This window comes from Peromyscus californicus, unplaced genomic scaffold, assembly GCF_007827085.1.
Source record: "Peromyscus californicus insignis strain IS unplaced genomic scaffold, ASM782708v3 Scaffold_22__1_contigs__length_63687245, whole genome shotgun sequence".
In the NCBI taxonomy this organism is placed as follows: domain Eukaryota; kingdom Metazoa; phylum Chordata; class Mammalia; order Rodentia; family Cricetidae; genus Peromyscus; species Peromyscus californicus.
The window spans coordinates 53,778,581-53,805,001 of NW_026294525.1; the positions used below are offsets into that span (position 1 = coordinate 53,778,581).

A 26,421-nucleotide genomic window follows, 5' to 3' on the forward strand; every position below is an offset into this window, starting at 1 on the left:
ATGAGACTCCAGGCACAAATCCTCATCCTTAATCTTGCAATTCATATGGAAATTAGAGCCATACAGATTATTCTGTCTCCATGAGATGACTTCTTGTCCAGAGCTGTATTTCAGGAGGAATAATAGAATCAAACTAGCTGGATGCCATTCCTTCAGGCCTTTATGGGAAAAATAGCTGATGGCAATACCACTTCAGGACATTAATTCCTTCTTGCCATCTCCAGAAAGCTAAGCTCCTAAACACAGCTTCAGAGCCCTTTGTTTATGCCTATTGTATTTAATGTGTCATTTTCGTGAGATTATATCACAATTAAACAGAAAGTAGAGCAGGTCAAATTCACCAAGCTTCATAGCAACCTGACAAGGACAAGGTCACCAAAGAAGAAATTCTACCATTTGACCTAACACAAATTTTGGGCCAAGTGCACTGGATTAACAGATAGACTTGCAGGTGAGGTACCATGGCAACATAATTTGACTTTGTTGAAAACTGTTGTTGACTATTTCAGACTGAATAACTGACCATGACCAGAACCCAAATCATTTCCATCCTCTCAGTCTTGGCTTGGTATGAGGACATATTCTCACATTTTTTTTTTCAATTTGTGGAGAAAGTTCAGGGCTTTATAGGTCTCTATGGAAAGTAAATCTTAGTTTTCCTCTTGGAATATAAAATAATCAATATTGTAACCTGTGGATAAATTTAAATGATTTAATTTGCTTACATTGTCCTCAGCATAACCTATTCATCATATACTGCTTACACGGGGATTGTTATATACAAGCTTCTGCTGAGTGTGTCATTAGATGGTAATGGGCACACTTTTATTCTAACATGTAAAGAGCTGATTAAAATTATTTTTAAACCCAAATTTTGTGCAGTTCATGGTTATCTCATTTTATAACTAGATAAATAGTAAGGATTATATATAGAAACATGTATTACAGACTGTGTTGAATATTACTGCATATTAATACATGAATAATTTTCTTAAATTTGCCTTAATTGTTACCATTATCTTAGATTTATAGTTTATAATGAGCTGGGTTTATATAAAAACATTAAATAAGGTTGATTTCACAGGAACAATATTTATCTTACTTGTATAAATATATGTATAAGTATATGCTTAACTCTAAAATATGATGTCTTCCATGTTTTATTTCTGTTTTCCTGACAAAGAATTCAAATTCTTTTTTTAATTAAGAAAAATTTTTCATTAATTTTACACACCAATCAAGATCCCCCTCTTCCCTCCTCCTGCCCCCCCAGTAACCCTCTGCAACCCCCCCCCCACTTCCCTCCACACAAGAAGGCAAGACTTCCCATGGGGAGGAACTAGAATTCAAATTCTTAAGAGACATAAAATGATTTTTGTATTATTGTAAGTGATAATAATTTAAAAATATATTTCATCTTTGTAAACCTGAGTTTTAGCAGAGAAATGATTGGATTTGAAGGAAAGAAAATTATCTTCTCTCTAGTTCCGCTATTCCTAATACAGTATGACTTTATTCAAATAATTTATCCTCTGTTATTTAAAAAGTTTTTCCTGTTTCAAAACTTTGTTTAAACTCTTCTCTAGAAATCATATATGAAAGGATAATGATGGAGGAAAAGGATATTGTAATAAAGTGATTGAAACTGAGGAGGGAGAAATGAAATAAGACAGTTAAGGAAACGCAGACATAATCTAGTTTATAAGAATGAACACACTGTCTCTTTCACCCTAAAAATATGCAGGATCGCTCCTATAAAAACGAACCTCAAGAAAACCTCCAAAGTTTCTTCTCAACGGCAGGTGCTGCAAGGGTAAGGCAAAAGAAAACGTAGTAATGACTACCATGTGTTTCTTTTCTCATAATTACTGTTGGGAGTTTCTCAGGATTCTTCATGTCTGTTAGCTAATGGAATTGAAGAGAGTTGTCACCCACTAGGAAACTTACCACAGCCATGAAGTTCTTGGGGCCAGATGCCAGATATTTTCCTGAGTTAGTTGTTGCTCTAATGGTTAATTCTGCATGATAAATTGACTCACCCAGGTATTCAATCAAAATGTTGTCGTGTATGTGCCTGCAAAGATATTTCTGGGTGAGATTAATATTCAGATCAGTAGAATGACAAAGCAGGCTGTATTCTTTCATGTGTGTGGTTATTGTTCAATGAGTTGAAGGCCAGTGTTGAACAAAAGCATTAACCTTCTCCTAAGGAAGTAAGAAAGTCTCCTTCCAGACTGATTTCCATCTTGGACAATAGCTTCTTTCTGACACTGAAGTTCTTCCTAGGTCAGCCTGCCAGGCTATAGCCTGGAAATACATCACTGGTTTGTAGGCTTTCTGATCTGAACTTACTTGACCTATTGGCTTTTTTAGTCTTCCATGCATAGACTCATCATGCACATCCAAAGCCTAGTCACTCATAAGCCCATTCCTTCTGACAGATCTCTTGACAGTTGCACACACATTGTACGATCCCGTTTCTATGCATCACTGTCTAGTGCAGTCACCAATAATGATAACTCAGCCCATGAACTAAATATTTGAATCTCACCTTCCTCAAATTCAGATATTATAGTCTGAACCTCTAATGTGATGGTTTTGGGAAATGTCCTTTATAGGGTTAGACAAGATCGTTAGGTCCTTAGACTCTGGAGTGTGCTGACTTTCTCACCCAGTGATCACATGACAGGCCTATGAGCACAGTGATTGGGTGGCTCTGTACAAAAAGGAAATCCCTGCCACAGACTGATCCTGCTGACACCCTGACACTAGATTGCTGTCTTCTAACACTGTCATAAAACAAGTCAACTGTGGAAGCCACCCTGTCTACGGCTTTCAGCTTTGTTATTAGACACCCATTCTGTCCAATAACTAGGATTTGTGTAGTATCCTGCATTTTTAAATATATTCATCATCATATTACAAACTCCTTAAAATCCAAAGAAATAGACAGTTCAATTTTCCCCAGGGAAGGTAAAACAGAGACACAATATACGACAACATATTAACTGCTCAAAAAATTGAGACAATTTAATGCCATTAGTGTTCAAGATATGGTTTATGTACACCGTATTGAAGATCTCACTGGAGCATGCTGGTGTGTACTTTCTTTATATCCATGTAATCTTAGTGTCATCCAAAAAATAAACCCAAATTCCCTTTGGCAGAAGCACATACTCATATGCTTTCCTTACTGCAATCTGATGTTAATGATAAGCAGCATGAATATGGTATATTCTCTACTACACTGGCAGTTACAGTGGGCCAGGTATAGACTTTGGGAAAATGTGAGATGTTAACCATATAATGGATTTCTAAATTATTCCATGCGAGATCAGCTCCTGACATCCAGTAAAATGTAGCAGCGTCCAGAATCTCTCCAGCTTTGCAAGAAAAGCAAGAGAGAAAGCCAATGAAAGGTGTTCTGCATTCAAAATTAGTGATGTGGTTTTCACCCCTAAAGATGTCATTTCCCAATCCTTTAAATCACTGTGTTTTTCAATTTAGTAATCTGCAGAATTAGAGAACATATACATGACTTACATGTTAAATTAACTTACACAGTTGATTAGCAGGCTTAAAAGTAATAACTGTAATTTTGTCTAAGGAAAACAATTCAGCAATTTCAGTGCAAAAATTGAAAAAGGTAAATCAAGAGAAAAGCTCAAAAGAATAATCAATACCTTCTATAATTCTCTCTAAACATTTACTGTATCATATAGTTCTACATATGTTTATTATATACACACAAACAGGCTTCGTAGAAACCATCATTAAGTTCCCCATCTCTCACATACTTCTACAAGAGGGAAGTATGGAGTCACTAGAACCATGTGCTAGGAGATGTTGGGGCTAACTACACAAAATGGAGACTATCATTTTCTGTCAATTAGTATTGCATACTTGGACTGTCCTTCTGGTCCTTAGCAGGGAAAAAAATTGAAGGAAAGCTAATGAACCAATCTACATGCTCACCCTTTTCTGATAAGAACATGATCACAAATGCAAGTCACTCTTAACCAATGAAGCAATGATATTGACTAGGAGGGATTGGATCATGGCCAACAACCAAAGAAATATTTTCTTGGTTGCTGGTCATAATTACCTATCTCTTGCCTTGGACCCAGAAAGGGTTAAAAGGGGAACAGAGCCAGAGAAATAGAAGTGAAGGAGAGATGTGTATAATTTTCTATTTGATCAAGGTCTATATTAATTTAAGATTTGAAATATATTGAGATTTTTTTAATGGTCTACTATAGTATAATATTTGATAATCGCCTATGTGATTGTGAAAGAAAATTTCAGAGTTACCAGCATAAAGTATATACAAATGAATTAAATAAAGCTATTTGAAGCTATCTTAAAATTTTCTATATCCTTATAGACTTGCTATAAAAACAGCACACTATCACATGGTTCTGCTAACTTCTCAATGTAAAAATTTCAGGTTTCGCATCATGTATTTTCAAGCTCTATTAGAAATATACATGATTAGAAGTATGTCTTACTGCTAAAATGATGCTTCAGTTCTCAAAATTTTCTTATTATATTTGGTAGTATTTTTGAACATTGTTTATTATCCAATATTAATAAAACTACAAAAGTATTCGGATTCTTAATATTTACTTAATATATCATTTTCCATTTTACTGTCTACATAATTGTGGCATTAAATTATGTAAAGTTCATATATAGATGCATGTGTTCATATATATAATATATATATTTAACTGAGCAGCTTGTATTTATATTTACAGTAATATTTTTAGAAATATATATGCAGTATATATGTGATGGATTGAACAGCTAACATAACCTTCTGTGTTTGAATTCTTGGTCCCAGCTGGTCGAACTGATTGAGAAGAGTGAACAAGTCTGGCCTTGTAGAAGGAGGTGTGTCACTGGGAGTGAGTGGGCTTTTAGATTTCAAAAGCCCATGCAACTCTCAGTTAGCTTCTCTAACTCTTGATTGTGGATAAAATATGAACTCCCAGCTACTGTTCCAGCATTTTACCTGCCTGCTCCAATAAGCTCTTTCTTATATAAGTAGCCTTGCCTATACACACACACACACACACACACACCATATATATGTAACAACAATTAAAGAAAAAGAGGCCACCGTAGTTAGAGAAAGAGCAGGAGGTCATACATGGGAGGGGTTAGACTGAGAAAAGGGAAAGGAGAACATGAAGTACTTATATTTTAATTTTAAAAATTAAAAATAATTAAAATATTTTACCTTGAATTTGGTTCTGATCTTTACTAAATGTTTTTAGGTTTGGACTTCTTTGTAGTTATCTTCTTAAATAGCTGAATTTATAGGACATGTATAATGACTTCATGATATTCAAATTTAGTGTTATATTTTATATATATAATTTTGTATACTTACATATATAATTTTGTCTTCAACTCTCTTCTCTACCCACTTCTACTTCCATTTTTCTATACTTTTGATATTACATTCCTATTTATCCATTTACAAATAGGTTGAGGTGGTTGTTCTTCTACAAATATATATTTCTGTTCACTTCAATAATTTCTTCTAAGTTTTTAATAGCACAATCCTATTGACTTGCTTTCTAGTTCATTAACACCCCCCATTTTTTACAGTCTTCATTCAGGCAAAATCTTTCAATGATTCATTAGTTCAGAAAATTTGTTGAATTTATTTGACAGTTTCTACTTCTCTATTGTATTATCTGTAATTTCTTTCTAATGCTCACATTTTTAAGTACTTGAAAATATTTCTAATATGATTTTAGAGTCTCAGTTCCTATGTACAGTAATTGTTTCTTGTTTAGTATGAGTTTTATTTTCCTATTTCTTCATATGTCTAGTGTTAGACGTGTGATTGGGCTGTTATCCATAGGTAATCAAGATTTTTTTTTTATTTTAGGGGAACTGACATTGCTAACAAAGCCCATTAGACTTATTCTTGTTATTTTGTGTGTGAAACATGAAGTTCATGAAATTCAATAACTATGAACTTCAAGCATAGTAATAAATTAAAATATATTTAGAATTAAAGTAGTGAAAATTACTTCTAAAAAGTCAACAAAAATCATAATCCTCAGGGAACACTTGAATGATAATGAAAATCTAGCACGTAAGACAGTAAGTAGAACAATGTAAACCACAAATATCTATCTTTAAAGGAGGCAAGGAAGAGGCTGATGGTTAATTTTCTATTCATATTACAATGAATCAGTCAATGATTGTGGGCATTTTTCAGCACTTATCATTCCCATACACACCAAACATCTTAGTTTAAGCATGTATCACTTTTCTTCTCCAAGGTATTTTAATGGTGCATTTAGTAGACATGGAGTAGGTTGAATATACCAGAGACAGGAAAACTTCAAGAATAGCCTTCTGCTCATGATCCAGACATTTTTATATTTATAACCTCAAATGCCTTTGTGTCTTTCAGATGTTTGTATATGAAGGAAAATGCTAATATTTCTCTGTTTCTTTTATTTAAGGTCATGCATTTATATTTCCAGACTTACTTAACTCAGTTTATGTTGACTTACTAAGTTCTTTAAAACTGAACAGCATCCATCTTTTATATGTTCATTATTTTCTAATTTTTTCACAGTTGACCATCTGCCCCTGATATTTTAGTTTTGTTCTGTATAATTTTTACCATACACAAGTTAAAGATTTATTTTCCTTTCCAAGGTTCTCTTTTTTTATCATAGAGGATGCCATTGATCTTCTCAAATTGCAAGTCCTCAATTACCTGCCTGGTGCACTGGCTCTCCCACTGTTGTGCATTTTGCTGTTAATGGCTCATAGCACCCTGTCCTCTGGAGAAACGTTCTCAGCACATCTTTGAGCTGGAAAATCACAGATCCGTGGAGTAAAGGTGAAGGTCAGAGTCTCTGACTGACTGAAAGAAGAACACAAAAGTCTAGTTCCCGTATTTCAGGTTGCCTAAGTTCTTTTAACAGCTTGTCTCAAACTCCCCATTTGGTCACAATGAAGTCTTACTTAAACCAAAAAACACTGATTTTTCACCTTCTCTCCATCTCCTGCTCCTTTTGAGTGCACACAGTGGCCCATAAACTGCATCCATTTGATACTTGCCTCAAGATCTTCTCTAGTCAATGGAGTATAAAACCTATAGTTTCCTCTCTTAAGATACAAGCCCAATTCTATTCCACTTAGGCTTTTACTTGTTATTATATACTGTGAAATTATATATATATATATATATATATATATATATATATATATATATATAATTGGCAATATTCCATAATTCCTATTACAGGCTCCTTTGGCTGTGGGTCACACTATTAATTTTTAGCTCATATTACTATGACAGCATGTGAATTAAGCTGAGATGTATTTTTAAGGGGACACTGAATATATACTGAAATTTTATCAAGCCATGGCAAAGTACATAAAACTAGCCGAGATAAAATACGTTAGTTATTGGACAATAGAACTCAGGAAGGAACCAAACATTCAAACTACAGAAATGCAAAGTAGGTAGAGGCCTTAGGTGACACTCCCATCACTGTATTGTTCAAAGGCTCCCTTGGAAGTTTCTTCCCTTTGTATTTCTCTGTTTCATTTTCTTTCCCTCCTGTGACTTAAATAATGAATACCAGCTGTCTCTCTCTCTCTAACTCTCTATCTCTATACATACATATACATATACATACATACATACATACATACATACATATATATATTCAATTCTACTATACGTTTTTTAAAATCCTATAAACAACTTTGATTGGCTTAGTACAGGCTAAATATCTGCCTCTGAGCCAATAAAATATGTTAAGAAAATCATATTTACCTTTTACTTTGTTGTATTTTGTGATAAATAGATGGATATACAAGGAGACAAGAGGAAGTCCTGAGAGCCACAGAGATGCTTAGCGCATTCTTGGATTCTCATTTTGGGTAATTTGTTCACAGCTTTCACCTTTATCTAACCTGGTATAACTGGCCACTCTTTCTCTGAATTTCCCAATTCATTTAGTCATGGTGAAAATCTAATGTCCTTTATGAAGTCACCTAGAAGCAAGGACATGGTACGGAAGTCATATGTTGTAACAGAAAGTCTCACAGTTCAACAGAAAGTAGATTAGATGAAATACAAATATTCATTAATTAATAGCATTAATTTTAATTCAACATTAATTTTATTAATATTATTAATACTACAATCACTTTCTTAATGTACACTGTATTCAGTGATGTTAAAAACACAGTCACATTGAAATCATTTTGACACTTCTTTTGTGTTTTTTCCTTATAGTCCAGTCCCAAGCACAGAGACTTAGCTAATTTCTTTGTACCTAACTTTTCAGAAGCTTCTTTAATTTCTAAGATCCTGGGGTTGAAAATCTGCAGGACACAAAGTAAACGTTAGCTATAATGTCTTCATTAAGGTTAAATTAAACAGAAGAAAGTGTTGATTGTGTGCAAGGAAAACCTAAATGAGCTAAGTCTGAGACTGTGAAATAGGCTCCCTAGAGGAAGCCTTTGAATGGATTCTTTCAAAATTACCCAAGCAAAATTCTTTCAGGCAGATACTGTAGATTTGAATCTTTGCTGCTGATATGTTTGGAAAAACAGAGTATGTAATTCAGATATGTATTGCCAAAACTATAAGGCATGATGATCCTGTATTCCCATTCTTATCTGTGGATGAATACATTTTCTAATCTTTCATATATATTTATAAGGAATTATATAGTTATACAAGCCTGGCCACCATCCTGGATTACCTCTTGCCACTCTAGGAACAATGGCTGTTGTAGTTGGAATGTAATTGGCCCCCATAAGCTCATAGGGAGTGGTACTACTAGAAGGTGAGGCCTTGTTGGAGGAAGTGTGTCACTGTGGGGCTGGACTTTGAGGTCTCATATATGCTTAAGCTATGCCCAGTGGCTCAGCTCACTTCCTATTGCATTCAGATCAAGATGTAGAATTCTTGGTTTCTTCTCCAGCACCATGTCTACCTGCATACCGCCATGTCCCACCATGATATTAATGGACTAAAACTCTGAACTGTAAGTCACCCCAATTAAACGTTTTCCTTTATAAGAGTTGCCATGGTCATGGTGTCTCTTCATAGCAACAAAAACCCTCAATAAGATAGGGGCCTAATATTCCCAAAACAAATATTTTGTTTTCAAATTAGACCATTTCACAAATGAGTTCTGTCCCTTATTTTCTATTCACATTTTAGGTCCTTATATTCGTCTGATGTGTGGTGAGGATCTCAGTTAAATCTCCATCAGAACTTAACCACACATCCGACTCCCTTGTTAATTTCCTGCCTTACACTGGCTGTAACATCTCACACAGCTTGGTTGCTGGATTTTCTTCTGACTATCTCTCCCCACTTCTGTCCTTTGTTTCAGAGTTATACTAGTTACATTTTACATGAATTATGAAAAGAGCTAACTGAAAAGGTATATAAGATAGAAAAACAGAAGAATAATGTTTCTATTGATTAGTAATCTATGTCATTGCATCTGCTGACCAGTTAATCAGTAAATGTTTCGGATTACACAATGTGGAACAGTGAGAAGAGACTCTGGAACTAAGAATGTTGCAATGACAGATTTGTATTGTTGGTGCAAAAGATGTTACTACCAGTGGACTGGTGACCACAGAGATTAACCAACAACTTCCCTTGGTCATTTCTTTTTTTTTTTTTTTTTTTTTTTTTTTTGGTTTTTCGAGACAGGGTTTCTCTGTGTAGCTTTGCGCCTTTCCTGGAACTCACTTGGTAGTCCAGGCTGACCTCGAACTCACAGAGATCCGCCTGGCTCTGCCTCCCGAGTTCCCTTGGTCATTTCTAATAAAATTTCTTCCAACAGTGTACAAACTGATGACCAAATTACATCTTCTGTAAGTACAGTATGCTGTGGACCACAGACAATTTAGCAGAGACACATTTAAGTTAGGATAAGGGGAAATTCTAGAAAGGAATAGAAAATGTTGTCATTTTTGTACCTGGATGCTTGTTTTAATTTTCCCTTCTAGACAACTAAAGATATGAGTTTCTGCTGAAGAGAAATATATGACTTTGAACTTCAAGCTCCATATTCTCATGTTCTCCCATACCTAAGCTGAAACATAAAAAGTAAAAAACAAGAAACTTAAAAAAAAAATAGAACAAACTAGGCCTTCTGAATGTAGGTGAAAGTCACGTGGCTTGATGTGTTTGTGGGTCCCCTGGCAATGGGACCAGGACATATCCTGGGTACAGGAATTGGCTTTTTAGAGCCCATTCCCTATGGTGCGATGCCTTACTCAGCCTTGATGGAAGCAGGAGGGGCTAGGTCCAGCCCCAACTTGGTATGCCAGCCTGTGGTGACTATCCAAGGGAGGCATTACCCTCTATGAGGAGGGGATGGGGTGGGATGGGGGTAGGTGGGGGGTAGAAGAAGGGGAGGGAGATGGAACAGGAGTTGGTATGTAAAAGGAAAGAAAAAAATTAAATAACAACAACATAATATAATTCCATTTGTAAAGCAACATTTGACTTCATTGGTCTGTGATTTAATGCCAAAATCTCCTATCAACTTCTTGCCACTGCCATGATAGTTTAGACATTAACTTGAAGATTTCTTGCCATTTTAAGTTGAATATATATGGCAGTATATTAATTACTTTTCTCTTTGCTGGGACAAAATATTTGACAAAAGAAACCCAAGAAAAGAAAGGCTACTTTTGGCTTGCACTTTCATTGTCTTAAGGCAGGAAAGTCATTTGTGCTTTTGAATAACATTGGGTCCACAGAGAACACAGAGAAATGAAGGATGGTGCTCAACTCACTTTCTCCTCTTTAGTGAGTGAAGGACCCCAGCCTATGGCATACAGCCACCAATATTTAAGATGGTTCTTCTCTCCTCTGTTAAACCTTTCTGGACACATATGTTTAGCTCTCATTCCTAATCAACGAAGCTTGCTTTTATAGCAGAATTAGACCATCACAGAAAGCCATAAATGATCAAAATGAAGAAAACAATGAACCATGAGGTACCCAGTCCCAGTTGATACATCTACAATAGAACTCCTACATCTAAGATTCAGGGAACATCAAGGAAGAGGGGCAGAGAGGCTGTCGGTCCAGGAAGAGATCTAGGCAGTTTGCTGGGAGAGTCTGCTATATAGGGCAGAGAAGATGTAAACATGAAATTGTAACTTTGTGGCTGCCAAAATAAGACCTGAACAAATTTATACCAGTTGACACCCAACATGGATGAGGGAAATCTCACATGGTCCCACCCTAGGTTAAGAGTTGCCTCTGTGAGTTCGAGGCCAGCCTGGGCTACCAAGTGAGTTCCAGGACAGGCACAAAGCTACACAGAGAAACCCTGTCTCAAAAAACCAAAAAAAAAAAAAAGAGTTGCAATCAATGACTGCTGAGAGATGGAGAATCAGTCTTCCCCAGGGGTAAGCCCCTAATTAGTTATCCAATTATAAGTCATAAGCCTTAAAAACTTATACATATAAGCAATACTGAACAGATTCAGCAGGTTCTATTTTGAGATTTATTCACATACACAGACACTTTGTGTGTATGCATGCATGCATGTGTATACATATGTAAGTCTGTAAGTATATAGCAATAATAATCAAAGAAAAAAGAGGAAGGAACATTTGGGAAGGAACAAAGGAATGGAGCATTTGAGAGGTTTTATGAGAGAGAGGGAAATGACAAAATATTTTAATTAAAAACAAATTTTAAAAATAAAGCTTTCTGGAAATATCCTCATGTATATACCCAGAGGCTTGTTTCCAAGGCAACCCTACTCCTGTCTAATTGACAATCGAGATTAATAACCATAACTTTGAATCATAGATTGAAGTTCATTTTAATCATAATTCATCTATAATATTATCATTTTCCTGTGAATATATCTTTTGCTTTTTAATAAAAATATCAGTAGGCATGTGTATAGATAGGTTTCTGAATTTATATTCTGTTCCTTTGCTTTTTGAGCCCATTCTTCCACAAGCTGACATGGTTGTCATTAATGTAACCTTGAATTTAGTTTTGAAATTTTGTAGTACAAGTATTTGCCTTTATTTCATGTTGTTTTTTCAAACTAAACCCACCAATTTAATTAATTTGTTTCTCCACATAAACATTAGCATCAGTGTGTCAAAGACAAAAGAATTCTGTAGAGATTTTTGAATTAAACAATTAATGAGCTGCATTAAATATATTATTGATGTAAAGTTAACTTTTTAAAGTGATAGAATATTGTAATTTATAAGTATAGTAAATCTATTTGTTTGCTATTTATTTGATTTTTTTCTCCAAAATGTCCTTTTTTCAGCATAGAAATATAGTTGTTGGCCCAAGGGGTCCCATGGGAACACCCAGACAAACACAGGCTGTTGCCAAGGCTATCGGCTGCTCTCTACAGAATGATGGCGGCCCCAGCGGGGAAGACAACACCTGTACAACTCATTGAACATGGAGAAGTTGAACTGGTACCTGCCTAGAGCCTTCACTGCTCAGAGTTAATGGGTTATTGTTCTTGGAGTCAGAAAGCACTCTGCATACTACCAAAGAAGAAATGTAAACACCAGCCCAGCTACAAAAACTTCAGTCTACTCTAGTGACCTGGCTGCGAGGTCTGTTAGTGGAATGGTGTCACAAAGTTTATCCGATTAACCACAAAATATCTCATTGGCTTAGGACTCACTCTACTAGAAGGAATCCAATGCTTGATATTACTATGGTGACCCCAAACCTGAGCCTACAGAGCCCATGGATCTAGGAGAAAACCAAATGCTGTTCTACTGTAGGAATGTGGTGATAAACGGCTGCTAATGATATCCTGCTATACTTATAGAGTGCTAAATTGCTCAGCCATCATCAGAGAAGCAAATGGGAACAAATACAGAGACCCCATAGCCAGATAGTATGCAGAGGGTGAGAGACCTTGGAACATTCAGCTCTCAAGAGGATGTCTCCATCAAATCCCTCCTCCCGGGGCTCGGGGAACCCCGAGTGTGGCGATAAGTGTGTCTCTCGTCTGTATCTGCCTCCTGGGCCTTGTCTTTGGCTCTTGCCCTCCTGTTTGTTTGTTTTGTAACAGCCCCCGCCAAGACCTTCACACAAGTGATGCCATGTTAGAGGCACTGTTCTATGCTTAGAACCCAGTGGATAGACCCCACACCGGCCAAAACAAGAACAAGGACTTAATCCATCAAAGACCTACTTCATTGTTTCAGGACCCAGGAAAGTCCTTGAATGCACTAACCTTGCTTTTTGGCTTCTGGAGTTTTGTGTCTCACTGACTGTTCTTGCTCACTTCCACGAGTCAACTAAGATGTGGTTTGCGTTCATAAGAGAGAAAGAATGGTGAAGCTGGGGCTGTATGAGTTGGGAAAGTCCCCCTTGCAGCAGCTGCCAGCAAGAAATACAGCCTTTCTACTTGGCTTCAAGAACGCCCTTGTGTGTTCTCTGGTGGAACTGCCTCATAGCAGTTTTTGTTTGATTGTATTTTGTTTGTTTTCTAGTGAGAGACAGAAAGGGGGTTGATCTGGATAGGAGGTGAGGTGACGAGGAAGTGGTCGGAGCAGAGGGAGCAAAAACTGTAATCAGAAGATATTGTGTGAAAAAAATCTATTTTCAATCAAAGAAAAGATAAAAACAAACAAAAACAAAAACTATAAATAAACACAGGGAGCCTATTGATCGAATTGGATATCATTATTGGATACAATTTTATGAAAATATATCTTGTATTCAAAGAAACTGAACTTGCTGGACTGCACAGGCAAGTTAGTAATACATTCTGAGGTCATTTAAGACTTAACCTGCAGCCCTACTGTGTACTCAGTCTTTTTAAGATTAGCCTGCCCGAAAGAGAACAGTGTAACAACCACTGCTATGGATTTTCCATACAATCAGATTTTACAAATTATGCTAACAGCTTTAATCTTGATTATTCCCTCTTCTATGCCACCCACCCAGAGTAAAGCATGTGTGCTGTAGTAATCACTTGCTGTGAACAGCCAACAGGTTGAAACAAATCTTACATAATAAAATCCATTATTGTTGTAAAAAAGGTATGTTTATATTTTTTAAAGTTTGTATCAATGCATTTCAGTTTTTCAAGATATATATGTACATTATTATATATTTATATGTATGTAAAGCTTGTTTTGTTTTAATTAGCACACAAAGTACAGGTTTTGTTAGAATAGTTTATGCATATTTTTTGTTAGTCCACTCCCTCTGCTCCTGTCTCATACCTCTCTCCTCCCTAACTTGTACTTTTTTGTTCCTGGTAATTCTCTTTCCGTTTTCATTACAACGTGTTCTTTTACCTTCCTAAATTAGCCAGGTTTCTCTAGAAGAGGAAAATCAATAGAATTTATATATATTACAAAGGGGATCTACATCCAGATCCCCAGGCATCAGAGAGAGAGACACAGGGACTGGCTTGAGCTTTTGAAACCCCCAAGCCCATCCCCAGTTGTAGCAGGGTCCTGTGCTGTTGTTCCCTTTGGGGGAGGGGGCCAAAGAGGCACAGAGTCAAACCACGCAGACTCTGGGAAAATGTTGAAACGGCAAGCTCAGTTTATTCAGGAAGAGGCAAGCCTTATATACCCTCTACTCCACCCTGGGGGGAGGTCTGATGAATATACATCTACTGGTGTGACATGGTTGCCTCTCATTGGTCCAGGTCATCTCCAGATTATGTCTCAGCTGTTGTTGCTAAGGCTCTTGAACACACCGAGGTTGGTTCTCAGAAAGTATCTTTTTGACTTGTTTGGGCCAGCTGGCCCTCAAGCCTATTAGGGATGAGTCATCCCACACCCAGTGACACACTTCCTCCAAGACCACTCCTATCCCAGCAAGGCCACACCTACTCCAACAAGACCACTCCTACTCCAACAAGGCCACACCTACCCCAACAAGGCCACACTTACACCAACAAGGCCACACCTACTTCAACAAGGCCACACCAACTCCAAAAAGGTTGTACCTCTTACTCCTTTCAAATAGTGCCATTTCCTAAGCATTCAAATATATGAGCCTATGGGGGGCAATTTTGATTCAAGCCATCACACTGCTCATGTGATACTCTGACAGTGTGGTTGTATTTGGTTTGTAGCCTAAAAACCTGGGAGAGACTGAATTTTAAGGTAGTGAACTAATGTTTCAGAGGAGAAAATTTCAGGAGAGCAGACCTTCCAGACTGTGGCATGGATAAAGTTCACTGCACTCATTCAAGCTTGTAAAGAAACAGAGAAATATCAGGCAGAAAGACTTAAAAAAATGTATTTGTCAATGTAAAGGCCATGAGAAAATTTAAAATTATAGCCAAGGCAGGTACTGAAATAAAGCAGCTGTAATTGTTACAGAGGAAACTCCTGCTCTACAACCAAACAGTAGAAAAGATACCCCATCAAAGTCAAACCCACCTAAAGGCTCAAATTGGGGAAACACAGAGTTGCTTTAAAGGAGAAAACCTGGAATGAGAATGAAGTTCAGGGGATTCCATACTGAAAAATAATGGACTAAGAAAGTGATTTTGCTGATTCAGCCAACAGAGGTCCATTGAGTTATGCTCCATATCAATCTCACAAAGGAACTTGAAAGTGCCATACAGTGATGATTTTGCATGCACCCCCCAAAGGCTAATGGCGTCATCAAGTATTCAGCCATGGTTTCAGAGAACCAGAGTCCAGACAATGTGTGGCAGAGTCTGAGCCACTGCATGGAAACCCTGAGGCCATTACATGAAACTGTGAAGGTGAAGCCTTTTGCGATGGAGACCCCAGAATCATGGAGTTGTCATTGGATCATCTACAGAAGAAATTGTAGGTGTGGAGTTAGCACAAGAAAAAGTCTATGTGAACTGTTTGCAGCAGAACTGATAGAACAATGCTTAGCCAGCCTTTGGAGCCTAGATGATTCTATCATAAGACAACCAATGTGCCGCAACAAGATTTAGTATTCCATCTACATTTCTGATTGCTTTGGTCCAATCACTCCTTGCTTTTCCTTCCTTCTCTGCAGTAGGAGGTGTATTCTGTGCCAGTGTACATGGGAGCTATGGAACTAGCATTTGTTTATTTTGTAGGTGTACAGAGAATTTACCTGGAGTCAAAAAAAACTTGAACTTAGGATTTTTAAAAGATATTTGGAACTTTAAAAGAATGTGGAGAATTTTGATGATTGGAAGAATATATTTTGCATTATGAGAGGGCCATGAATCTATGAGACAAGTGGAATATGATTATGGATTTAACGTGATGATTGAAGGTCAAGTTGACAAGGGGTGGAGTTTCAATGTTATTGATTGTCAATTTGACAGAATCAGAATAACTTAGAATATCAGCTTCTTGACCCACATGCAGTTATATAGATTAGCTTAACCTCTGTACATGACTGTGAGGAATTATCTAAATTATGCTAATCGAGATGCAACAACTCGCTTTATCTTTGGGCAGTACCAGAACTTGGGCTGGGGTCACAATCTGATTGAAAAGGAGAAAGTGAGCTTCCAGTCAGCATTTGTTATGCTCTGCCTTTTTGATGTACCTATAACCACTGCCTCAAACTCCCACAGCATGGCTTATACACTATTTCAGATTGTACCCTAGAACTATGAAGCAAAATCAACACCTTTACTCTTAAGTTATTTTTGTCAAGGTATTTCATCACAACAAATGATAAAAATAACTAATACATCTATAGCTTAAAATGTTTTCATTTAAATTTCCTCTAGCAATTTTGGCATTTAAGGTTTTGAAAGATGGTCTTCAGTCTAATTAGAGTTGTTTTTTTTGGTGCAAAGTGGGAGATATAGATGTAATTTCATTTTTTCCTATGGATTGATAACTCATTTTAACAGTACTGATTGTTGAGTAGGATGACTTTTAATTTTCAGATATATGTGTTCGACACCTACTACAATATGGCCTATTTTTCTTCTGGGTATAACATGTCTACTCCATTACTGCTATGTAGCAGATCATTCCTAGATCTAGGAGCCATAACAATGAATAAAAGGAGCAAAGCCGCAGTAGCCAGGGATCGCTGATGGCAATGGAGCCCTTCGCACTCCCCAGGAGACTGAGGAAGGGAACATCTCAGGATCCTAACCTAGAGTTGGTTACTCTCCACTTCTTAAACTCTCCAGGCTGAAAATGATCTTTGGAGATGCTACAGTGTAAGTTAACCAAAATTAGAACTAGAAGTAGAAAGTTAACTGAAAGGGGAATTTTTATCTTGACTTGTACATATATTTATTATCTATGATGAGATCAGATTTTTGTAGTGAAGTAACTGGTTTTTAGTCACTCATGCTCCTGTTACTAATCTCTAATCTGTGCTCTGTAGGTGAAGTGTGACAATAAACTCCCTGGTTTGCTAAGTTGGACATTGGTAGACTCATCCTCTGGTCTGTCATCTGTATTCTATCCAAGGTTAATGATCATTCATTTATGTCTTAATGCAACAATGGATTTATCAAACATTAGGTATCATGGGTGTGCCTTTTATATATGGATCCTCTATTGTGGCCGTTGGTAAATGTTTCCAAACCTAGACAAATCATGTGCTTTCTTTGTCACTATATGTATTATTTTCCTTGACGTTGCTGTCATAAAACACTATAGCTAGAGGCAACTTATACAAAGAAACGTTTATCTGATAGTTATACCAAAGGGATAAGTGTCCATTGTGGTACAGAGACATAGCAGAACTTGTAGGCATGGTAACAGGAAGAGCAAACTGAGAGCTCAGATACAAGCATGAAGTAAAGAGAGCAATAAGACGAGGTTTTAAACTATCAGAGCCGACCCCAACAACACACTTCCTCTTGCAAGACTGCATCACCTAAGCCTCCCCCCACAGTACCACCAACTACGAATCAAGCATTCAAATGTCTCAGTTTATAGAGGATATTGCTCATTCAAACCACCACACACAATGATCAGCATTTTGAAAATTAAATCTTCAGATGCACTTCACTTATTTGAAGGATAATTCTCACAACACTTTAATCAGAAAGTACAAATTATTTTAACATCTTGCTTAATTTCAAACATTCCCCAGAGAAAACTGTGCTGACATACTATTTCCTTTTTTAAATTAATTTGTTTTACATCTCAACCACAATTTTCCCTTCCCTCTTCTCCCAATCTCTGTCCCAACCTCCCCTCTGCCTACCTCATTCCTCTCTTCCTCCATTTCTATTCAGAAAATGGCAGGCATCTCATGGTTATCAACAAAACATGACCTATCAAGTTGCCATAAGACTTAGCACCTCCCCTTGTACTAAGGCTGGGCCAGGCAACCCAGTATGAGGAATAGGGTTCCAAAAGCCAGCGAAAGTATTAGGGACAGCCCCTGCTCCCACTGTAAGGAGTACCATAAAAGACCAAGCTACACAACTGTCACATGTGCAGAGGTCCTAGGTTAGTCCCGGTACAGGCTCCTTGGTTGTTGGTTCAGTCTCTGTGAGCTCCTATGAGCCATTGTTAGTTGATTGTGTGGGTTTTCTTGTCATATCCTTGACCCTTCTGGTTTCTACAATCCTTCCTCCCTCTCTTAAACAGAATTCCCTGACATTGGCCTAATGTTTGGCTGTGGGTCTCCACATCTGTTTCCATTAGTTGCAGGATGAAGCCTTTCTGATGACAATTAGGTTAGGCACCAATCTATAAGTATAACAGAATATCACTAGGCATCATTACAATGGCTTTTTTCCCTCTAGTCGTGTTTGGTTCTATCCTAGGTCTCTGGGCCATCCAGCATCTGGAATGGTTCTGGTACTCCAAGTAGTAACAGGGGTGGACTCACTCTTGTGGCATAGGACTGAGACTGAATCAATCATTGGTTGGCCACTCCCACAATCTCTGTGCCACCCTTACCCCAGCACATCCCATAGGTAGGACAGACTATGGTCGGCTGTGGGATGTCCTGTATGCTGTGAATATATGTTGCTATGATTGATTGATACATAAAACGCTGATTGGTAAGTAGCCAGGCAGGAAGGATAGTGTAGGCGGGACAAGGAGAGAGGAGAATGCTGGGTGGAAGAAGGCTGAGTCAAATGATGCTGCCAGCGCGATGAGTAGCAAGATGTAAGTAACCAGTAAGCCACAAGCCATGTGGCAAGGTACAGATTAATAGAAATGGGCTGAGTTTAAGTGTCAGAGCCAGACAGTGGTAGGCCTGAGCTAATGGCGGAGCAGTTTATTTAATACGAGCTTCTGAGTGATCATTTTATAAGTGGTTGTGGGGTCCATGGGGCTGGGCAGGACTGGAGAAAACTCCAGCTACAATGGTCAAAGGTTAGTGTCCCAGTCCCACAAGTGTAAGACTTGCCTGGTCACAGGAAATAGCCAGACCAGGCTATGTTGCTTGGAATCTTAGCTGAGGTCATCCTTGTAGACTCCTAGGAGCTTCCCCTGTACCAGGTTCTACCTCACCCTAAAACGTCCCCTTTCCAGTCTATCCTTCCAGTACTTTCTCCTCCATCCCCCCTTCACCTGACCCCTCATAGTGCCATCCCCACCCATCCCCAATCCACCCACAGAATTTCTTCTATTTCCTTTTCCCAGGGAGTTCTGAACTTCTCCTCTTGAGCCCTCCTTATTACTTAGCCTCTCTGGGTCTGTGGATTGTACCATGGTTATCCTTTACAGCTAATATCCACTTATAAGTGAATAATATACTATGTTTGTGTTTCTGGATCTGGGTTACCTCACCCATGATGATTTCTTTCTAGTTCCATCCATTTGCCTGCAAATTCCATGATGTCATTGTTTTTCAATGAGTAATATTCTGTTGTGTATATGTACCACATTTTCTTTATCCATTTTTCAGTTGAGGGACATCTAGATTGTTTCCAAGTTCTGGCTATTATGAATAAAACTGCTATGAACATTGTTGAGCAAGTATCCTTATGGTAGGATGTATGGTCAAAAGTAGTATAGCTGGATCTTGGGTTCATCAATTCCCAATTTTCTGAGAAACTACCATATTGGTTTCCAAAGTGGCTGCACAAATTTGCACTCCAACCAGCAATAGGAGGAGTGTTCTCCTTACTCCACATCCTCTCCAGCATGAGCTGTCACTTGTGGTTTTTGGCATAGCCATTCTGACAGGTGTAAAATGGAATCTCAGAGTAGTTTTGATTTACATTTCTCTGATGGATAAGGATGTGAACACTTCTTTGCATGTATTTTGGCCATTTGAGATTCTGCCGATGAGAATTCTCTGTTTAGATCTGTGACCCATTTATAATTGCGTTGTTTGGTTTGTTGATGTCTAGTTTCTTGAGGTTTTTTTTATATATATATTCTTTAAATCAGCCTTCTGTCAGATATGAGTTGGTAAAGATCTTTTCCCATTCTCTGGGCTGCCATTTTATCCTATTGTTCATGACTTTTGCCTTACAGAACATTTTTAGTTCCACAGAGTCCCATTTATTAATTGTTGGTCTTAGTTCCTGCACTATTCAGGAAGTTGTGTCCTGTGTGGATGCATTCAAAGCTATTTGCCACTTTCTCTTCTATCAGGTTCAGTGTATCTGGTTTTGTGTTGCATTCTTCTACCTGCAGACATCCAGTTAGATCAGCACATTTGTTGAAGATACTTTCCTTTTTCCATTACATAATTTTGGCTTCTTTGTCAAAAATCAGGTGTTCATAGATGTATGGATTTATATCTGTGTCTTCAATTTGATTCCATTGTACAACCACTCTGTTTTATGCCAATATGATAAGTTTTTTTATTATTATAGCTCTGAAGTAGAGCTTGAAGTCAGGGATGGTGATAACTATGGAAGTTTTTTTATTGTACAGAATTGTTTTAGCTATTCTGGCTTTTTTTCATATGAAATTGAGTATTATTCTCTCACGATCTGTAAAGAATTGTGTTGGAATTTTGATGGGGATTGCATTGAATCTGTAGACTGCGTTTGGTAGGATGGTCATTCTTTACTATGGTAATCTTACTGATCCATGAACATAAGATATCTTTCCACTTTCTGATATCATCTTCTGTTTTCTTCTTCAAAGACTTGAATTTTCTTTCATACAAGTCTTTCACTTGCTTGTTGAGAATTATCACATGATATTTTATATTGTATGTGGCTATTGTTAAGAGTGTTGTTTCCCTAGTGTCTTTCTAGGCATGATTGTCAATTGTACATAGGAGGGTTCCTTTTTTTTTTTTTTTTTTTTTTAGTTAATCATGTATCCACCCATTTTGCTGAAGGTGTTTATCAACTGTGGGGGTTTTCTGGTAATGTTTTGGGGGATGCTTATATATACCATCATGTCATCTGCAAATAGTGATATTTTGACTTTTTCTTTTCCCGTTTTTATGCCCTTGATTCCCTTTACTGTCTTATTTCTCTAGTTAGAACTTCAAGAACTATATTGAACAGAGATGGAGAGAGTGGATAGTCTTGTCTTGTTCTTGGTTTTAGTGCAATTGCTTTGAGTTTTTCTCAACTTAATTTGATGTTGGCTATAGATTTACAGTAAATTGCCTTTATTATGTTTAGGTATGTCCCATGTATCCCTGATCGCTCCAAGACTTTTATCATGAAGGGCTGTTAGATTTTGTCAAAGGCTTTTTCATCACCTAATAGAATGATCATGTGGTCTTTTTCTTTCAATTTTATATGGTGGATTAGATTGACAGATTTGCATATGTTGAACTTTCCCTACATCTCTAGGATGAAGTGTACTTGGTCATAGTGAATGATCTTTTTAATGTGTTCTTAGATTCAGTTTGTATTTTATTGAGTATTTTTGAATCAATGTTCAAGAGGGAAATTGGTCTGTAATTGTTTTTCTTTGTTAAGTCTTTGTGTGGTTTGGATATCAGGGTAACTGTGACATCATAGAAAGAATTTGGCATTGTTCCTTCTGTTTCTATTGTGTGGAATAATTTGAGGAGTATTGGTATTAGTTCTTCTTAGAAAGACTGGGAGAATTCTGGGGTAAAATCATCTAGCCCTAGACTTTTTTGGGTAGGGAAACTTTTAATTACTACTTCTATTTCTTTAGGGGTTATAGATCTATTTACAGTGTTTACTGATCTTGATTTAACTTTAGTAAGTGGTATCTATCAAGAAATTTGTCAACTTCTTCGAGATTTTTCAATTTTGTGGAGTGCAGATAATCATTATGACCTAATGATTATCTGAATTTCCTCAGTGTCTCTTGCTATGTCTTGCTTTTTGTTTCTGATTTTGTCAATTTGGATGTGCTTTCTGTCTCTTTCATTTAGTGTGGATAAGGGTTTGTCTATCTTGCTGATTTTCTCAAAGAACCAAACTCTTTGTTTCATGGATTCTTTGCATTGCTCTCTGTATTTCTATTTTATTGATTTCAGTCCCTCAGTTTGACTATTTTCTGCTGTCTACATACTCCTCGTGGATGTGTTTGCTTTTTTGTTATAGATTGCATGCTTGCTGTTAAGTCTCTAATATGAGATCTCTCCAAATTATTTATGAAGGCACTTAGTGCTATGAATTTTCCTCTTAGCACCACTTTCATTGTGTCCCATAAGACTGGGTACATTGTACATTCAATTTGAATTCTATGAAGTTTTTCATTTCTTTATTTCTTCCTTGACCCAGTGGTCATTTAGTAGAGAGTTATACATTTTCCATGAGTTTCTAGGCTTTCTGTAGTTTCTGTTGCTGTTGAAATTTTAATCCATGCTGGTCTGATAGGGTGCAGAGGGTTATTTCAATTTTCTTGCATCTGTTGAGACTTGCTTAGTGACTGAGTATATGATCAATTTTGGAGAATGTTCCATGAGGTGCTGAGAAAAAAAGGTATTATTTTGTGTTTGAGTGAAATGTTCTATAGATATTTGTCAGGTTCATTTGGGTCATAATATCTGTTAGCTCTAATATTCTATTGAGTTTTTGTCTGGATGATCCATCCATTGGTGAGAGCTGGGTATTGAAATCTCCCACTATCAATGTGTGAGGGGCAATGTGTGATTTAAGCTTTAGTCGTGTTTCCTTTACAAATGTTGGTGCCCTCGTGTTTGGGACATAGATGTTGTCCCAAAGATGTCCCAAGATGACATAGATGCCATCTTGGTGGATTTTTCCCTTGTTGAGTATCAGGTGTTCTCCCCCATCTCTTTTGATTAATTTTGGTATGAAATCTATTTTATTATATATTAGAACAGCTACACCAGCTTGATTCTTGGAGCCCTTTGCATGGAAAATCTTTTTCCAACTGTTTACACTGAGGCATTTTCTATCTTTGATGTTGAGGTGTGTTTCTTGTATGCAGCATAGGATGTATCTTGTTTTCATATATATTCTGTTAGTCTATGTCTTTTTATTAGAGAATTGAGTCCATTGATATCAAGGACCAATGATTGTTAATTCCTGTTACTTTGTTGTAATTGATGGTTGTAGTCATGGTGTGTGTGTGTGTGTGTGTGTGTGTGTGTGTGTGTGTGTGTGTTATCCTTCTTTAGGTTATACTGGTGCAAGATAATGTATTGCCTGTGTTTTTGTGGATGTAGTTTGGAGTATTCATTCTAGTACCTTTTGAGGGATGGATTTGGGGATAGATATAGTTTAAATTTGACTTTATCATGAAATATCTAGTTTTCTCCATCTAAGGTGATTGAAAGTTTTGCTTGGTATAGAAATCTTGGGTGCCATCAATGGTCTTTTAGAGTCTTCAGAACATCTGTCCAGGCCCTTCTGGATTTTAGTGCCTCCATTGAGAAGTTGGAAGTAATTGTAATAGGTCTGCCTTTATATGTTGTTTGGCTTTTTTCTCTTGCAGCTTTTAATATTCTTTCTTTGTTCTACATGTTTAGTGTTTTGATTATTATGTGGCAAGGGGTCTTTTCCTTCTGGTCCAATATATTTGGTGTTCTATAAGATTTTTGTACCTTTATAGGTATGTCCTTTTTAGGTTAGAAAAATTTTCATCTATGATTTAGTTAAAAATATTTTCTGGGCCTTTGAGCTGAGAATCTTCATCTTCTTCTATTCCTATTCTTCTTTTTTTTTCTTTTTTTTTTTTTGGTTTTTCGAGACAGGGTTTCTCTGTGTAGCTTTGCACCTTTCCTGAATCTCGCTCTATAGACCAGGCTGGCCTCGAACTCAAAGAGATCTGCCTGCCTCTGCCTCCCGAGTGCTGGGATTAAAGTCGTGTGCCACCACTGCCCAGCCTTATTCCTATTATTCTTAAGTTTGGTTTTTTTCTTATGTCCCAGATTTCTTGCATGTTTTATGTCAAGAATTTTTTAGATTTAGCATTTTCTTTGTCCAGTGTATCTATTTCTTCTCTCAGGTCTTTAACACCTGAGATATTCTCTTCCATCACTTGTATTCTATTGGTGATGCTTGCATCTGTAGCTCCATTCACTCTCCTTGATTTTCCATTTACAGAATTCCTTTAGTTTGTGTTTTCTTTATTTTTTCTATTTCCATTTTCAGGTCTTAAACAGTTTTATTTATTTCTATCATCTGTTTGTTTGTTTGTTTGTTTGTTTTTGATTTTCTTGATATCTTTAAGAGATTTATTGATGTCCTTCAATTTTTGATTGTCTTCTCCACAATTCCTCTAAAGAATTTATTCAGAACCTCTATCATCATCATTAATTTGGTTTCAAGTTTGTTTCTTGTGCTTCCATTGTGTTGAAATATTCAGGCTTGGTGTCGTGGTATGGCTGGGCTTTGGTGGTGACATATTGCCTGGCTTTTATTTTTGTGTTCTTGGGGTTACATTTAAGCATCTGGATTTGAAGTGATTTATAAGTCTAGGTGCCAAGTTCTGGATATGTCTTTATTGGATAGACATTTTCTTCCTTGGTTTCTGTTTCCTCTCTGGTCTTCTGGCTGCCATGTCCTGTGGTTGGGTAAAAGATATCCACCTTCATTGAGAGCTTGTGGTTGTTTGAAAGAAAGTTGCCCGCAAAGGGAATGTCATTATTAGGGGGTGTGGCTTTGTTGGAGTAGGCGTGGCCTTGTTGGAGGAAATGTGCCATTGTGGAAGCAGGCTTTGAGGTCTCATATATGCTCAAACCAAGCACAGTTACTTAGATGACTTCCTGTTGCCTGCCTATCAAGATGTAGGACTCTCAGCTCCAGTGCCACATCTGCCTACAAACCAACATGTCACACCACCGTGATAATAACTAAGGCTCTAAAAATGTAAGCCACTTCAATTGAATGTTTTTCTTTTATAAGAGTTGCTGTGGTCATGGCCTTTCTTCACAGCCATAGAAACCCTAATGAAGATAGTGCTGTACTCCTGATAGCCTAGGTGGCCTCTTGTCCAGCAGGAGTTATCTGTCAAAGTTTGTGTCTGGGGTTCTGGCTATGTGCATGGTTTCTGATCTGACTGGGGTTCCTCTGAGTTCAGGATCCTGGCCTGGCTCCTGGTGAGGAAGGAGGCTTCTGCCTGGTTTTCTTGGGTTCACGATGACAGCATGGCCTATGTTGAAGTAGAATACTTCCACCAGAGGTGTGGGCAGAATATGGTGATGACAAGAAGAGGGGCTGTTGGAGTTATGCTGGGTGAGTGTGGGTAGGGTAGAGGACAGTCTTACCTGGGTGGGGCTCAGGATGCTGGCCTAGCTTCTGGTGGAGCTGGAGGCTTCTTGCAGAGGTGTGGGCCCAGAGATAAGGTGACAAGGAAAGAAGAAGCACTTGTGGTTAAGCTGGGTGGGCACAGGCATGGCAGGGGAGGGTGGAGGTGGCTTATCTGGTTTTCAGGGAGCTTGCCTGGCTTCTGATGGGGTAGAAGGTTTTCATGAGTGATAGTGGGTAGAATATGGCAATGAGAAGAGGAGGCACAGTTCGAGTTTTGTTGGACAGGCACAGGTGGGGTGGGGGTTCAGTCTTACCTTGAGTTTGGGATTCTGGTCTGATCTCTAATGGAGTAGGGGGGGTTGACAGAGGTGTGAGGCAGGATCAGGTGAAAAGAAGAAGAGGGGCACTTGGGGTTATGCTGGGTAGGCAAAGGCAGAGTAGGGTGGGAGTTGGGGGCTGGCTTACCTGGTTTTCTGGGAGCTGTCTTGGCCTCTGATGGGGTGGAAGTGACATACTATTTTCTTATCAGCTATGTCCATAATTGGCATTTTGTCATTTTTATGTAACTCTACTGGTGCTATTGTTTATACTACTTTAACGGTGCCAGTGATTTATTTATTTATTTTTTGGAGAAAGGAGATTTTATTGTTTATATTCTCATTGTTGATATTTTTATTGCTTTGATTACTAGAGTTTTCTAGAATTCTTTCAACAAAATTTAGATGTATAAAAAATGGTACTACTGACTTCAAGTTGTTATTAATGGGAATTTGTCACATGATATTTAATTATCATCTCTTATAACTTCATAACTATTAAAATGTGATTCTAATTATAATGCCTTTATTTGCATGTGTCTAAC

At 37.5% G+C, this 26,421-nt stretch overlaps 1 long non-coding RNA gene across 1 annotated transcript in view; it reads right to left on the reverse strand.

Annotated features, from left to right (window-relative positions):
* Positions 1–1,421: 1,421 nt before the first annotated feature.
* Positions 1,422–26,421, reverse strand: part of LOC128118161 (uncharacterized) — a 134,023-nt gene continuing 109,023 nt past the window's right edge. The window contains exons 3-5 of the long non-coding RNA XR_008221031.1: positions 7,820–8,040; positions 6,749–6,898; positions 1,422–2,074 (exon numbers count right to left, since the gene is read on the reverse strand). This is a non-coding gene — a long non-coding RNA (uncharacterized LOC128118161). The remainder of the gene's footprint in view (positions 2,075–6,748; positions 6,899–7,819; positions 8,041–26,421) is intronic.